This window comes from Rhea pennata, chromosome 14 (genome assembly GCF_028389875.1).
Source record: "Rhea pennata isolate bPtePen1 chromosome 14, bPtePen1.pri, whole genome shotgun sequence".
Taxonomy (NCBI): domain Eukaryota; kingdom Metazoa; phylum Chordata; class Aves; order Rheiformes; family Rheidae; genus Rhea; species Rhea pennata.
The window spans coordinates 11,668,252-11,681,069 of NC_084676.1; the positions used below are offsets into that span (position 1 = coordinate 11,668,252).

A 12,818-nucleotide genomic window follows, 5' to 3' on the forward strand; every position below is an offset into this window, starting at 1 on the left:
GACACTTGGCAATTGTTCGTTCCTGTTGCAGCGGGCAGTGTTAATACACTGATGTTTGCTGCACTGCAGTACCTAACCTCCCTGTCCCATGTTGAATTCCCACATGCAGCGTGAAAACTCTCACGCTCGCCTCCAACCATCGTGCGTGCAGGCATCCAACCTGGGCTGGCGCGGTGCAGTTTGGTGAAGCCTGCTGTTCTCACTTCCTCCGTTATTAATGCTTGTTTCAAAATGTTTCTGCAATCACTGTCTGCAGCTACTTGCTGAAGGCCAAAAGGTCCTACACCACTGAAAAGTGACCTCGCTTTGTTCATATTTTCCAAGCTGAAAGAAATACAAAAAAGCAAGCAGACACCGTACAGGGTAAATTAAAGGGGATTTCTTAATCTTCACATCTCTTTTTTTCTAAGGTGGACCTTGGCTGGACTACAGGAATGAAAATGCAATTTCTACCTCGCTAGAGTGTTTGAAATATTTGAAGATGGGCTTGACGCTTTTGGTAAAGGAAATGTTAGGATGGAAAATTTGATCTTTCTCTTATTTATACCATTTCCCTGCTATACTTTTGGACAGGCTGTGTAAATTACTCCAGGTAGCTGCACTGTGTAGCCATATGTGCCTTTGATTTCTTTACTTCCTGTTAAAATGTATGGGACTTCTAAGAAGGAAAAAAGGACAGAAAGAAACTGGGGTCATAAAATCTGGGTTTGACCTATTGCTGACAGCTATGCCACATATCTGTCGTGCTTGTTAATTAGGAAAAAAATCTTTCTGAAATAATACAGAATGTTACAAATAAAAAAGAAATTCAGTTGTAAGAAATCAAGATTATGCAGTATTTTTTAATGATAATGATACCACTTTTCTGGCTGTATACCAACATTTTAACAGCATCCGTTTGTGCATACAACACACATCTTTTGTTACTGTTGTCTGCCAGGCTCTTGAATGAAACCACGTAGAAACTCTTGACTTCTGCACAGAGAAGCGAGAGTGCCAGTCTGCTGCAGTGAGGGTTCAGAGCAGCAGAATATTATTTGGGATCAGGTTAAAGATCTGGCTGATGTGAAAGCATACCTGCAGCCTTTCTTTGCATTTTGCATGATGTTCCACTTTGGTGATTTTGGAGCTCGGTGTGTGTGTGTGTGATGTGAACTTCCCTAGCGGGAGTTACCTCTGGGGTGGAACGTTTTCGACAGGGCTTGGAAGCAGAAATAGGTTTGTGTAGGAAGCAGAAATAGGGAGGGCAGTATGCAGCGCCTCCCCCCTCCCCAAATCTTTCTGAAGTAATCCAGAATGTTATAAATAAAAAAGAAATTCAGTTACAAGAAATCATGGTTGTAAAGTATCCAACACAGTGTTGAATATTACCCATTTTTGGGGTCAGGGTTATTTTTTTCTGAATAACTGAAACTTACTCTTTACCACTTTTCTCTTTTCCAAATCTCCTGCCACATACCCATGTTTGCCACAAGGCAAACTGTGCTTGAATTCAAATGGAAGACAAAATATAAGAATTGGAGGTGATTGCCACAAGAGTGTCACAGTTTGGTGTGCTCAGTCTTGGTTTATTCTCATTTGAGGCCCTTCGGAAAAAACAGTATCAATTTAAGTTATTTCTTCTGGGAGCAAAGCAGGTATGGGCCACTCAGGGAGCTGAATTGTCCCAATGTTTCTGGTCTCTGTGCTGCTAGGATGGCTCTTTTCAGGCCACTGTTCATCTTTCAAAGTTGTATTATGGCTCTTATTTTTTCCTAAGCACCTCAAAATAAAACTTGCCTGTGTTCTCCCTTTTTTCTGTGTAAGTATGTGGGGGTTCATCTGCAGTTAGTTAAATCTTGCACCTTCATAGGAAGTCGGTATCTTAAAAGACAAAAATTTACAGCTTTTCTCCAAACTCAGCTGAGCATCTGAGAAGGAAGACTAGTTTAAAAAAAAAAAAAAAAAAAAAAAAAAAAAAAAAAGAGAGAGAGAGAGAGACTGTTCTTTGTGCCATGCAATTTAAATAACCTTCCTGATTTCCTCTCTTTTTTTTTTCTATTTATTTATTTATTTTTAACAAACAAACAAAACAACTTCCAAATCTCCAAGGGACAGGGCATGATTGTATAGAGAAGGAGCAGATTTATGTGTGAAGCCATCCCACTAGCACAGCCCAGAGAGCTGTGTGCATGGGAGGAGTTTTCTGAATAGAAAACAGTGATGTGAGGAGTACTGGAAACAGTGATGACTGTATGAATCTTTCCTCTTTAGAGCAGAAATGGTCTATATAGGCAGCAGGCAGAAAACTCGTTTTGCTTTTAAGAGAATACAGTTTGCAAGTTGTGATGGTTGGAGATTAAGCAAAGGGATGAGACTAGTTTTGTAGCTTTAAAAAAAGGCAAAAGAGTATTCCTGTAATTTCTTGAATTGCTTTATAGTCATTTTATCTTCATTGTGTTCACTGTCATCGTTCGGGTAGAACCACAGCTGTAGTCAGCTGCAGTGGAGAAGAGCTGAAATTTTGTAGAGAGCATAAATGAGAGAATCAGTGTTTGTTTCATTACTATGAATGTAGACTGGAAAGGTGAGAAAAAGGAACAAGAGAGAAGTGCTAGACATGGACATGTTGTAGTTTTCATTTCATTAATAAATATTCTTAGAAATGATATTTTTCTTAGCACTTATTGTAAGTTGCCCTGAGAGTATGGGGGTCATATTTCCTGCTGGTGTAAATCAGGGTAACTGAATTAAAAGCATAATGATTTTACACCAGTCTTGGAATCTGCTCTAGTTGGACGAAGGAAAGTTACCTTTCTTTGTCAGGCTTCATTGCAAAAGTGGGCTTTGCTCTTCTCTGCATATTACAGTGACAGATAACAGGCCTTTAATTTAGTAGAGAAAGGCATATGAATAAATAACAACTGGAAATGAAGGCTAGGCTAATTTGAATTAGAATTTGGAATGTGATATGACATAGTATCAAACCAGACGGTGTATCTTCTTTCTTTTGATGTCTTTGGTTCATCCTCCATTCTAGAAGATTTTTAGTTGGACTGAAACTATAGGCTTAATACAGGTGTATCAGTGGAAAACTGGCTCATGTAACATGATGAAATTAAATGATCTAAAGGGTTGTTCTGGTCTTAATCTCTGATGTCTAATCCAAGCTAGCTTGTTGCGGATGAGAGAAATGGGTTCAAATAAATGGGAGAGTAAGATATGTTACAGTATCTGATAGCATCTCTGGATGAAGACTGCTGTAAGTCCTTGGAAACTTGAGTTGAGACCTGCCTTGTCAGACATGGATGAGTAAGTGTTCTTGACCATAGCTGACGTTTATTCTAGGAGGCCATAAGTACATACAACAAACGCTTTTATATGAGATTTGGGGCATTGCAGGATATGTGCATCGCATATGGTTTGTTGAAGAGAACATTTTGGATAATCGTTCTTGTCTTATTTCCAAAGAATCCTAGATTTTCCTCAGGAGAAATTCAGTATGAAACATCCTTGATGAGCTGCATAACACTTGGCTTAAGGAGAGTTGGTAAAGTTTAAAGGGGCAGGGGTCTGAGTGGCAAAACTGTATTTCTTGAAATCAGTGCTGTAGACCACTGTCTTTTTCTCCTACTTTTGGTAGGAAACAAGATTTTGAAGGGAGTTCTTCCTGACTGTGAAAGAATTGGTGACCCTAAAGCAACTCGGTTTGTTTTGTGTTTCTGTATTTTTCATCTGGGCTGAATCTGTCATCTTTGTAGGAGTGGAAAAGAGTACTTTGGTGGCTGTCATAAAGCTGTAGCAGACGGTAAGTGTCCATGTGCTAGTGCACATGGAGTGAAAATACGGCTCTCCTGCAGTCCTGGGCAAAACTCATTTTCTTCAGCAGACCAGAATTTCACACAGAGTCTACTGTTACCTGTTCTTTCTACTCATTGTGCAGGCAGACCCCTTGCCAGGAGAATATATATTTGGGGGAGGACCTCCTGGGTCACTGAGTCCATTTTCCTCCTATCATAAGCAATCATGTCATATAATCCCTTTCATTAAATGATCAAACTCCATTTTAGAACTACTAACACTTTTTGCCCCCACTACTCCCACTGGAAAACTGGCATAGAACTTCATCTTCTGATTTCTAGCATATATTTACTCACAGCTGGTTTGCACCCACTTGTTTTTATGCCAGCGCTGTCTTTCAGTGTAAATAGGCTTTGCCTCCTGAGTATTTACTCATCTGGCATATCTGTAAGCAGAAGTTAAATCACTTCTCTGTCTTCCGTTGCTTCCTATGGTCAGACCAGCAATGATCTCTTAGTCCTTTCCATTCCTTCCAGAGATAAAACAAATTACCCATATGAGAAATTCTTCTCACTGATTGCTAATGCTCTAAAAAAAACGCTGAGGGAAACTTCAGAGGACTGCTAAATTGAGATCCTATTTTAATTTAACTACTATTTCATTGCCTTTGTAAAGAGTGTCGTCAGCTTTCTGTTTTGGTGAAGCCATGGCTGTTGAAATGTCAAACTTAGCAGTGTGAAGGTTATGTTTATTTTACGTCATAGAGATTCCTTGGGGAAAGAGAGAGAACTAGGAATAGACTTCTCATGTAGTATTAAACTGCATGGGGCTACTGTGAAAAATACTGGATATGCTGGTATGAGATGTTGTTTGTAGCATTCAGAGAGACTACTGTACAAGGTCTGCACGCTGCTCCCTCTCATCATATTTTTCAGGTCCTCTTCTGTCATATGAGCAGGTGCAAACTTACTCTGTGGTCCAAACTCAGACATCTTGCTGTGTGGCGGGTATGTATACAGTTGCACGACAAAAGGCAGACACATCTCTGCCTACAAACAGAGGCTAATACTCAGGCTCTCGTTCTTGAAGATCTCCGAGAAGCTCCCTGGTCCACCTGAGGTCTACCTCTGCTCTGGGCTTTGGCATGAGTATTGCTGCAAGCGTGGTGCCATATTGCCAAGAATTGCTTCTCTCGGAGTACAAGTACTGTTCAGTACTTAAGGTACATTTTATTGTTAACTTTGTGATTGAATTGTTTTATGGAAACTGTGGCAGGCAGGAAAGGAGCTTGTTGTCTGCCTTAAAATGTTTGACTGCTCAGTCCTTGAGGCAGAGTTCCCCCGTGAATTGGATTTTTGGCATTTTGGTGTGATCAGAAGAATTTAAGTACTTTTTTTTTTTTTTTTTTTTTTTTTTTTTTACCATCCCCATTCAAGAATTTATCATGTTAAATAAGCAAGTCATGCTAGAGATACACTGTAGCTGCATATTTATTTCTTCTGATCAATGAGAAGTCAAATTTCAAGCCCATGACACATGCTGCTGTTTGCCAGGCAAATGATAATATCTTCAAGTTTAAAGAAAAGGATAGAATGGCTGAACAACTTAGAACGTGGAAAAGAGGTTCGAAAAAAAGACTAGGTAGAGAGATTATGGTTAAGGTCTGCTAATCATGAGTGACATGAAAAAGCCTTAGGGAATAATTGTTTATTGTCTTTTACAATAAAAGAATCGGGAAGCATCATGTAAAACCAACTGTTGACCTTCAAAATAAGCAAAAGGAGGTTATTCTTCACACAGTACCTGTTTGTGGAACCCTTTGTAGAGGATAATCTGATTGTTGAAAGTTTACATGAATTCAGAACATGGATTTGGGAAAATCCATTGATGGCTTGTAAACACAGAGAATCTGCACTGTCTCAGGAACTCCTAGGGCCCCCAATGGATACTGTTCTGGGAAGTTATCACTGTATTCTTGGTGTGTTATATTTGTCATGTCTATTCATGTTATATTTGTCTCAAGTCATTCAGTACTGGTCACTGTCCAGTATTTGATGAACCTTGTGGAGTTGTTCAAATCCAGCTCTTCTTACATGGTTTTGAATATCTGGAATATTCTTGTATGCCTTATGAAGTTTCCATCTTTACAACTAGTGGTTAATCAGGAATATTAGAGTGATTATATTGATGACTAATATTTCCAGTTACATACTTCTGATTTGTTGTCTGATATGCAAATTGGTCATCAACTTCTGAACTAAAATCTTTAATACTGAAGAAATCCAAATGTCTGTTACTGAAAATTCATTATAGGTTCTTTGGGGAAAATGACTAGAAGAACTAAACACAAAGCCATGGAAACATGCAGAGTGGAAGAAGTATTACATTTTGTGTTTAAACACAAGCCTGTGTGTTTGATGGGAGATGTTTGAAAACAGCTATATTGGAGCTCTGAAAGAGTCTTCAACCTATTCATATGAGCTCTGGGAACTGGGCTATAAACTCCTTGAAACATGAACAGATGTTTTGGAATATAGCTTCAAAGCTTTGAAAGACTATTTTCCCCACATGCTGTTCTATGTGAGGAGACTTTTAAGAGCTGCTGAATAAATTTTATTATCTTTTCTAAAAAAGTGCTATCCACATGGAAGAAGCAGGCTTTGAACAGTCATGGGCTCAGAAGTGAAACAATAACAACATAATGCAGGCCCAATTGAATGAAAATGGAATAGAAAGGCAAGAGATGCATGTCAGCCTGTTTGGGACCCAGAGGGATGAGAGTGTTGAGAAGCTTCAATAGCTTCTTCATGAAGATAAGTAAACACAAGGGAACTATATTGGCTTCAGTTCTGTAACATTAGATAGAAGAATTCTTAATGTCGAGGAAGAATATAGATGAATAGCAATCCAGATGTTAGTCATGTTATTTTATGCGCATTTAGAAAGCACTTTGACACTGATGACAGGGAGCTGAGAACCTGTGTAGATTGAATAACTACAAAAAAGAAAAAGGCAAGAAAACTGAGTAACTTTATGCCTATCCTTTGACCCCTTCCCCACACACTAACTGGATATCCTAAACATATACACACGTATATATGTATGTGTGTGTGTATGTATGTGTATGTGTGCGTGTGCATGTATTTTCTCTCTTCAGTAGACGGACTGGAGTTCCTAGTAATTTTTGAGTATTTTCTTGTGGTCACTATAGATAGGTGGATAGCAATTTGCTAGATATAAGGAAAATGGTTTATGAGACTAAGCTGTTATTTTGTATTTGTACTGCAGGTGCTGCTGTGCTAGGTGCTGTATAAATGTCCAGTAAATGGCAATCCCTGCCCTAGGAATTTAGTAAATTTTAAAAAGGGAACATCTAGAAATAAGGAACTGAGACATAAGAAATGAAATCCCAACTCAGTTGAAGTACCATCCTTTCTACTTGGGAGTCTGGCGGGGGGGTGGTGGTGGTGGTGTCAAAAACTATAGCCTTCCTGTTACTAAGGCAAGCAAAGTGCCAACATTACACTATGATATTATCACAACTTCATTAACAATTCAGCTTTGTTTAGTAGTTTCTGGAAAAAACAAAATACAGCTGTTCAGATGGTTCTTTTATTAAAAACAACGTGGATGACTTTTTTTTTCTTTTTCTATTTTTTAATTTAGCTAATTTTCAGAGTCCATGCCTGGTAACAAGAGGCTCGAGGTGCCTTATTTTGGAGTGTCTGTTCTCCTTAGGCTTTTGTTTGCCATGTGTCATTTTTTCAGATGGCGAAATTTTCAAAGTGAACATCTGAAGTAGTTGTAGGATCTCATTGGTTTTTCAAGGAGGAATGTGCCTTTCAGTCACACATGACTGCTGAAACTCTAGCCCATTTCTTAAACTCCATCCTGCCTCTCTTAGTTTATTTGTAAGGTCAAGACTGACTTATAAGTAATTGTATTTCCTGGGGGGAAAACCAGTAACAGATTTTGTGATAGTTATTTTACTTGATGATGTGCTGTGGAGTTTATATGACCAAAAATAGGGTTCCTGGCTGTGATGTGACATACATTTAGCGTTTAGGCATAAGGCTGCCAATATTTTGAGGGATTTTCAGGTGGATGCCTGACTTCTAAAATCATAGCTTCAGTATTCTAAGAGATTTTAAAAAAAATAAATTGTAGGTTAAAATACAAACCCAAACTGGCTCTGAAAATGCAGGAAACATGAAAGCAGAAGTCTCTGCTCATAGGAGACTAGCTCCTCAGATTGCTGGAGCCTCTTTAGCAGCTACTCTGCGTTGTGGGCTCCTCTGGCAGAAGGAAGATGACAAGGTTGCCAGGCTGCCTAATGATCTTCATCTAACATTTACCTTATTGAGAGGGGAATAATTCTGTTAAATTAACATCCTAGCATATTTGCTGTCCAGCTAGCTGATGAATTAAATAGCTTGAAGAAAATGTTTTATGACTCGTTTATCCATAAAAATGGCTGATTTTTTTAATGCAAAAGACAGTGGTGCTCTCGGTAGTTTTGCGCTGCCGTGTCCTACGCCCCTTTCCCGTTAAAAGGGCCCTGGGACCCTTTGGGAAGGAAGAGGGTGCACGCGGGGGGACGCCGCGCTCCGCGCAGCCCGGCCTCGCACGGGCGCTTTGCTCTGCGCTCTCGCTCGGGGGAAGCGCAGACCGTTCCTGACAGCCTGTGACACTTGGAGCACTTTATCAGTCAAAGGGGACACGTTGTGCCAGCCCGGCCAGCTGTCCTCCTCCATCAGCGGCGGCAAGTGCCTCGCTGAACGCCGCAGGTGCCAGCTGCCATCCGCAAATAACCGCTGGACCTGCGCTCGGATAAGTGTATTTAGGGAATCTATTTAAATTGGATTTTCTGTCTTGACAGTCCCTTTTGAGTTGCAGTTTAGAAAAGGAGAATAAACAAATTACAGGCTAATAAACTAAGCAGCACATCTATAACGAAGAACTCAAGCCTGGGGTTTGCACTTACCTGTCGTGGACCGGTCAAGACGCGTTGCCGTAAGCGCCTTGACGGCAGGAGATGGTGGAGAGGACGCGATTGGCTTGTTTGTGCCTGGTTTGACTGAAACTTGTAATGTCACACTGAAATTTGAAGATCATGGATCTATTTGCCTTTGACATTTCATATGGCTCCTATTACTGTATGTCAGGTGTGCCAAAGAGGGCAAACAGTGGGGTGGGTGGTTTTTTTATTTATTGCTTATTTTTAAGTCGTCTTGCCAGAAACAATCACTACGCTTTATTTAGGAAAGTTCTTATGATCTTGTAGCTGCGCTTTTTTCTTCTATAAAGGGTAGCAGAAATAACGTTTGGCTGTCCGGTTGTCATTCAAGGCTCAGCTTAGCTACGATGCAAAGTGTTTGGTTTGTGTGCCATTCACAGGAAAACCAGTACAATAAATTGGATCAACAGATTTACTCAAGGAAAGGAATCACCTCTTATGCCTTTGTCATGTGGAATAGTTAAATTGGTTAAATTTGGATTAAATCCAAACTGCATGTTTCTGGAGGTGGACTGTGATGCTTGAGTAGAGTGCTGTGGTGCTTGTCCTGACCAAAAAAAAAAAAAAAAATCATTGCTGGTGTTCAGGCAAAAAGTCTAACCCCATGGAGTGTTGGAACGTGCTGAGCTTGTCAGTCCTTGAGTAAATAATTAAACTTATCCAGAAGATCTCTAATAAAGGCTGAGAGAGTCTTTTGTATCTTTATTAGTTTGCTAGACTGTGAAAATTGATCTCTGAAGCTTTTGCAGCAGAAGACTCAATTTTAAGAGAAGTATGTTTTAAACATGCCTGTTAGTGTTCTGTAAGCAAATTTGCTTTTCTTCAGGCATTTCCAGCGTGAAAGAGAAATTCATACTTTGCAGATGTTCTGACATTGCTGTGTTGCCTGAATGTTTCCATGTATGAGAGGTCTGTCGTAAGTGGTGTGAACTGGTGGCTTTCCGATCCCTGGGCTGGGACCCTAGAGCATCCTTAAGTCTTGAACTCCAAACCTTTGGAGCCTCAAGCATGTTAGGTTGGGGAGTTTTGCAAGCACTATATCCAATTTTGGATATAGTTCTGGTGTTTATCTCCAAATTTGAGACAGACTTTCCAACCTCAGAACTTGGCTATGCCCTCTGTCTTCATAGGAAAGACTGGGCGTAAGATGAAACACTACTGCTTGCACAGAATTTGGCCATCCAGACTCCTGTACAGAAACCTGTTTTTCAGGGTGAAAAAGTTCCTACTGCTGCTGCAGCCCCCGGAATTACATGTGGTAGGCAATATAAGTCTTATTTATAAATGAGTTAAGTGCTGTTCTGGATTGCAGCGTTTCTGAGCACAACGGGTTATCCTGTATGTCTGTTTTGAGTTTCTCTCTATTATCATCACTAGATCCTTGTTTTCATTTGATGCTTTCTAGGCTTCTCATTCTTATTCTCCAGCATGCATGAGTTTTCTGTTATTTACTTGCTGAATGCAATTGCTTGCAACTTTCCAGGTTGAAAAGATGAAGCTTCTTTGAAAAATGTAATGGAACATCCCCAGGTTTGAAACAGGCCCTTAGCATGGCTGATGGCATAGGGCTTTTAATTTACTAAACGTCAGTGCTTTGATGGCAATCCAACATGACTGGTGATTGCCTGCGTCGTGTTACTGCTAAGGCTGAAAAGGCTGTTTACCTTTGGAAGACAGAAAGCTCAGCTGAGCAGTACAGAGCAATCTCCTGTGACCTGCTAATAATTTTTTCAAAAGACTCTCCAGCTGCTGAGGAACATTAACTTTGTGGTGGAGGTGGTGGGGGGGGAATCTTTGAGCATACTTTTCTGCATATTTGTATTAGAAATAGGTCAAACGAGAAAAGTGGAGTTTGGGTCTACCTTTGGAAAAGAGCGCTCTTTGTATTGGTAGCTTGCTTTGCTGGGAAGTCACTCTTAATTTGACCAGTGGAAAGCTGGAAACCAGTGTAAAATTCAGGGTCTGAGGTCCTTAAGTAAGGTCAAACTGTCACTCTCTTATCCATAAACTGCATTGTCAGCAGTGGTGGAGTGAGCTTCCTTCCACTGCCATGCTAGGTATTGTGGAGGGAATAATTTTTTTTGTGGTAACAAGACAACTTGTTTCTTGCATGCTTTTTGAAGAAATAAATTTAAAAAACTGCTACATATATATTTATATGTATATATTTATATGTATATATATATTTTTCCCCCAGAGAGGCACAGTCACAAGTAATCCATCTTAAACTGATATGTACATATAGTAAATTTTGGTTGCTGCTAGAGCAGTAGCCCCTAAATGGTAGACTTTGTATCTTGTCACTAATGGCTATATATCTGGTGTGCCTTCTTTCTTTAGGCCTTCTTCAGCCTTTAGGCCTTGTCTTACAGACATCTGGGAGTCCAGAACAGAATTTGTTGAAACACTCCCATGTTGTTCTAGTGCTTGGCTTGTGCTGTTCGTGGGTCTCCTGTGTGGCCCATGTGTTGCTGGTGCAAATATTAATGTACGTGACTTGCATTGCTCTTGCTGCTTCTGGTGAATCTTATCAGAGATTACTACCTTGCTGAATGTTTATTTAAAACTAGATTGCTGTCTCAGATATATTTAGCACTATTGGACCAATGAGGAATAATAATTTAAAAAGGCTGACTAGATTTAATCAGTTTTTTGGAGATGAGACTTAATCAAACATAAGAGACTGAGAAGGCTGATAGAGCTAATGAATTTGAATACGTAATATGGACCCTGCCTGAATCATGGCACATTTTCTCTTGCCACATGTGGTTCAAAATAGTAAAGTGTTTTGCAAAAGTTAACAAGTGAGTGGATATACAATTCTCTATTCTGTGAACTTTGGCAGTGAGTGGAGGAAATTACCAGAACTGGAACCCAAAACAGATGTTGCCTGAGACTTCTTTCAGTGTGAAAATTTAGAGTTGATTTTCAAGTCATTTTTCATAGTATATAAGAAAATAGAAATGGGAAATTACTTTGGAGAAGGAAGATATCCTTGTGAGCCAGGTACAGCAGATCTCAAGGCGGACATCCACCATGCACTTACAGGAAAGCCCTGGGCAGATGTTCTGACTTCCCTGGTCCCCAATTCCCCATCTGTAAAATGGATGTGCTAAGACTTTCCTACTATTTTTTTTTTTTTTGGTCCATTTTATCAGTTATTGTTGTAGTCAGAGAAGTGCTGACTTTATGCAGACAGGCTGGAGGCCTGCTGAGGTAGATCCTGTGCAAACTCACAGGCTAAAACAATCTCTGCCCTGATATTACCCATCTCAGTAGACTGCGTTGTTTTGCTTTCACCTCTTAAAAAGCAATTTGTTACGATTTAGTCAAGGACAGTGATAGCACTAAGATCTGCATTTGTGGGATGAGTAATCTCCTCTGCAGTTTATAAACTGGGGTGATACTTGCTTTAAGCAAACAATAACTATTCAAGTTCATGATTTGAAATCCACAGTTGTTTAGCAGGAGAATGGGGAGCTCCCACTCATCTCTTAGTGTCTTTGATGGGAGCACAATTTGCCTGTGTCGCCGTCAGCAAAGGCAGCAGTTGTACTGAACTGATGGAACTGAATTAACTGTGAGATATGCACTCTGCCAGCCCTGGCAGAAGGAGGTGGGCAGAGCTCAGCTGGGCTCTAGAGGGAATTTTATCTCATGCTGGCAACAGAAGCCAGTGTGACAACAGAAGGACCAAACCCTGAGTGGTCCTTTTAAAAAAACAAAGAATTTTGGGGTGCATGAGTTCCTCCCCCTGCAAACCTGTCCTTTCATCTGAATCAGCTGGTGTAAAAGTAAGATAACAGCATTTATCCCTTCTTCTAATGGGGGAAGACCTGACCTGAACAAGATGGGAGAATGCAGTTAACTATTGACACTGGAAAACACAAATATGCCGTATGAGCTTGATGAGGGGGGCACTATTGGGATAAGAATTTTTAATCAGCATCAGACTGGGCAGTAAACTAACATTACAACCAGCTGAATGATTGAGAGTCCTTAAAAGGTGAAATAGTAAATG

General features: G+C 40.0%; 1 protein-coding gene across 5 annotated transcripts in view; it reads left to right on the plus strand.

Annotated features, from left to right (window-relative positions):
- SGCD (sarcoglycan delta) overlaps window positions 1–12,818 on the plus strand; it is a 359,895-nt gene that overhangs the window by 70,493 nt on the left and 276,584 nt on the right. The gene's annotated exons all lie outside the window — the stretch shown is intronic.